Genomic DNA, 5007 nt, shown 5'->3' with positions numbered 1-5007 from the left:
AACTTTTTTTAACTGAATCCAAAACACATCCTTGTATTTTAAAGAAGTACACAAGTCCAACGAAAACGGCCTTGTTTATTACGATTCAGTTGTTTTGAAATACGGCATATATTTGTATCTTATCAAAACATTTACATTTTGATCTAAGGATTTCAAGAATTCGAAAACAATGCAGATGTTAATGATACTCTGTCCCCGTGCTCTTCTTTAGGGTCCGATTAAATATTATTTCCCAATATTTACTAATTTTTCTAATCAACCGATTAAACTATCATCGCTTTATTAAATATACGAAATAATTAATGAGCAACAAAATTACAACACACCTGATTATTCTAGCCAAGATAGAAACATTCATGAGCTCTGAAGTATCCTATTGTATCTGAAGTATCCCTATTTGTACAAAATATCTAACAACATTCTTATGATATCCGCACGATGTTGCCCGGCATTTAGAATATCGTGGCGATATCGTACAATATCTTGTGCTAATAGGGCTGCTTGCAATGATTTTCTAAGTTACTCCTACAAATATGAGAAAACAGAAAACTTTTTATAGGTTTTATACAGAATTGAGGTTCGAGGATTTATAAAAACTGCTGTTGGCAAACAAAATGTAAGCAAAACAAATGAGTAATGCTACTGGCAGATAACGCTTGAATCAATGAAAGGAAAGGCAAACATGACAATATAAGATCAAGCACCAACAAATAGTCATTATACATATAGCAAAACATTACTCAAATCGCCAGGAAAAAAAATGACCGTCTCTAAAGCTATGAATCAAAGATCTACTTTTTAATGAAGTTCTGTTCATTGAAACAACCATATGGCAAGCTTTGGAGGATTTTGACAATATTATACCACACATGAGCAAGATTTATATTAGATCTTTAATCTTACCCAATATAGTAACTTCGCAGTCGGTTTTACACAGGAATGAACATCGAACCTCCAAGTTCTCGAAACACGAGATGCACAAAAGACCACCAGTGGCAAAGAAAAAACTTTATTTCGTTTCCTTCTACCATGCCTTTGTTTTCAAGAGATATCTCTTGTCTATGCCAGATTACTATCTACCTATAACCTGCCATTTGCTGCAAAATGGATGAAATCCATTTATTTGACCAGATTGTTTTGCTGCTGACTATTCCTAAAGAAAGTACACCAGAACATTACAAACACGGCTCTCAATAACTAATGCGGCATTCAAAATGTGTGGAAATAGCCTAAAACAATTTATGACTTTTATAAAGCAATATTAAAATTTTGTCGGCAAATTAACATTGCAGTTCGAAACGCAAAAATCATCAAATCGCAAGTGAAAAAGCTAAAAACAGTAAAAAAGGGTGTACATCCAATGTAAATATCATATAAAGAAAAAAATTCAGAATATTCATTATATAAAGATTGAAATATCTCATAAATTTGATTATAATTATAAAATATTTCTATGTAGGTTGCATACATTTGTGATTTTTATGTTGATATCTAGATTTTTCTTAAGAATTTTTTTTTTCTCTTTTTAAGGTACAGGTATTTTTTATATCGTCGCTAAAAACGAATGCATTTTTTCAGCGGTAAGAACAAACCGAATTTTCAAGTACACTTTCAAACACCAAGAAATTTCGTCTATTAAAATTTTGATCCAAAAAACTACTTTTCATAAGCGTTATCTACAATTTTTTCTATGTTTATTAATGTTTTTTGATATTTATTAACTGAATCTCTGACATTAGAGTATTGCAGCCTTTGATGTAAAAAATCTCAATTTATCCATTCCAATAAATAATAACAAATAATTTTGGCTTTCTTTTCTATCTGTATGAACATTCCTATTAGCACAACATGTCCAATAATATTTTTACGATTCTTTTACGATAATGATTGGTATTCAGAACATAGAACAATATTGTTAATATATCATTTAATAACTTGCTTCAATAGGAACTAGACCATATGCTCAGACGTTATATTTGCGAAAAAATCATTTCTTGTCCCTCTTACGGCATTTTGAAAATTGAAATACGTGGCATTATTTGTTAAGTGATTTTGTTACATTGTGTTAATATGTGATTTTCAGTTTAACTTTTTTATATATCAAAATTTCTATAAAGCTCAAAATACCGGTATTGATCTTAGTCAATTCATTGCTCGAAAGAGCAAACTAGCGACCAAACACAAGCTTTTGTTTTACAAATCTATCATCAGATCAGTCTTACTCTGTGATTCCCCTGTTTGAGGATCAATAACCATCACGAAATTAAACTCTAGCGTTGTAAATTAATTGGCAGAAGCGTGTACGCGCATGACACGTCATAATAGCGCAAGAAGTTAAGGAAATTGCATTTCAAAATCAACAGTATAATGTAGATCGTAAATGTTCAATAGTATATCATAGGTAACGTCTTGCATGGCGATCTTAAAACCGAACTTTGCAAAAAAAAAAAAAAAATCCAGAAGATTCTTTAAGCGAATTTTTCCAACAACTGCCTCAGAGTCGTTACAAACTTTTTCAAAAACTCCTTATTTATAACGCCATTATTTCGAGCTTCCCAAAACAGCCTCGTTCCATTTTAGAGCATTTATTCAATGATTTTCCTTCAGTTAAAAGAAGACGTGTTGTTTCTTAACTGATTTGAAAATCTGAAAAAACTTTTTTTTATCCTTTAAAATTAGTTCCATGCCCAAAACGTGCCATGTCGTGAGCGTCTTAACTCTTAATTATCATTAACAATTTAGAGAATGCTTAACTGAGTTACAAAACTAAGTGAACTTTTTTATTGTTCTAAATTAGTTCCAACATATTCAAAACGCTCTGCTATATTAGTCGGAGTCTTCCTAATTAGTATAAATAAGTTGTCCGGTAACTTTTAAATAAAGACAATATTTTCTTTTGAACATCGGACACTGTTCCTTTTCTTTCATTTAGAACGTTTTTTTTTTTTTTTTTATCTTCTAAGAAAAAAAAAATCTTTTTTAAATCAAATCTCTTTTTATAGGGAATTTCCCCTCATAAAAAGGTTTTTTGTTCTCTTTTTACTTAAAATTAAATGTTATATTTAATTTATTTGATTCTGAAGTGGTGATGTAAACTAAACTCAGTAACACGACAGCCCATGTTGGCCAAGACCTACAGTACCCATATTTGCTTTCTTGATCGAGAGCCCTGGGGTGCAAGGCATGTCATTAATCTCGACTATCGTAGATATGTCCCGGTTAGGTTGTCATCCAAGCCGCGGTCCAACGGCCGGATGATCTTCACAGATGTGGTCATAAAACTGTCACCCTTCCTTCGTGGTTCCACCCCCGCCTGTGGCAGCGGACCCACGACCAGAGAAATCTTCAGACGGCACGCGTTCCCCTTTCGACCGCTCAAAACCCTCAGTTTCTTTGCCTCCCTTCCCCCCCCCCATAGCCGAAACAAATTTTCCGGCTCTTTGATGTTTATCCATCTACCGACATTTTGCGGGAAACTACAGGCGTACCGCGGGCGACGGGGGAGTGTGGTCCCCTAGTGGGTTGGATGTCAGATTTATGACCAAATCCGTGAGGTCGCAGGTCGTTGGACCGCCGCTTTGACCCCAGTGTTTAATTCCCAAGCACGCTTGGTTCTCAGTTTTATCGACCCACTGAAGGGATGAAAGGCTGAGTAGACCTTGCCCAGCCCGAGGATCGAATCTCAGACTTGTGCGCTGGAAGTGCGAAGCGCTACCACTACGTCACCGGACTTCAAAGTGGTGGTGTAAGGTTCTCATAAAATCAGTAACTTTGATTTCGTTGCCTGTCGTCCAAACCTCTTTTTTATTTAGTGAGAAAGAGCAAATGTTTCTCAAATATCTAGTGGGTTTGTTTTGTCTTTGACTGAACGAAAAAACCTGAAATCGAGTGTTTGTTCAGGCTATTGGGTTTATCTTCTTTTTTTTACGTAACACAAGTTGGATTTTATTTCTTCCAGAGTAATATTTATATCATCTTTGAATTTCAAATCTGTGAAAGCTTCATCCTCCAAAATTATTTTGTTAACTTTGATGGAATTAATGAATTTATTACAGTTGCAAGGCATTTATAATTGTTTGAAAAGCCAGAAAATTTCCTATTTTCTAAAGGTTTTCCTAGTTTTCATACCACATTATTTTAATGAAGTTTGTAAATGATTTTCGAATTAGAGAACAATTTTATTACATAGCATTGTTTACTCTATCTTGAAATGAATCTATGAAATATATCAACGATAGTCGAGATTAATTCCGAGTCAGAGTAGTCCAAATTAAAGCCCAATTTTAAAATTTCTGTGGGGCGTAATATGATTCAAAATAGCACAAGAATTAGACAATAGATACTTCAAATCAGGCACTTAAGTATGCACTCAAGTCATGCATTATTTTTTTTTTATTTACCTAGAGATGGTGTTGTAATATCAGTGGAACACGATACAAAGCGTTCTATATATTCACCAAATTTCCCACAATTTTTTCGATTTGAAAACAGTATGTTCTTTCATCAAATATAATAAATCTGCATTAATTTTATAAATATGCAGATTCAGATATGTTAGATATGTGAGGTTTGTAACTCCTGTTTGGCAATTCTGATTCTTTAAAAATTCCATAATCAGAAATCAGACGAGATTAAAATAAAGGTGAATGAAAAGATAAGGTAGTTAGAAAGATACATTACATCGATAAAAAGTAATGTGCTTAAATAATTTTTTTTTTTTTTTTCATCTCATAGACGAAATAAAATTATCTATTTCTTATGATTCCTCAATTAAAATAAAGTTGCAATATCATCTGAAAAGTAAATGGATGAATCCAGTTTCTATATATATATATATATATATATATATATATATATTTAATATTAGAACATCACTTAAGTACAAACATATAAATATAAATCAACTTATAAGAGAAAAAAAAATCTTCATTAACCAGCAGTTGTTTGAGAAAAATTAGTAACTACAAATTGATAATGTTTCCCATTTCCAAACGAAATTGCATTTCA

Source organism: Argiope bruennichi, chromosome 3, assembly GCF_947563725.1.
Source record: "Argiope bruennichi chromosome 3, qqArgBrue1.1, whole genome shotgun sequence".
NCBI lineage: Eukaryota > Metazoa > Arthropoda > Arachnida > Araneae > Araneidae > Argiope > Argiope bruennichi.
This window is presented reverse-complemented; position numbering follows the sequence as displayed.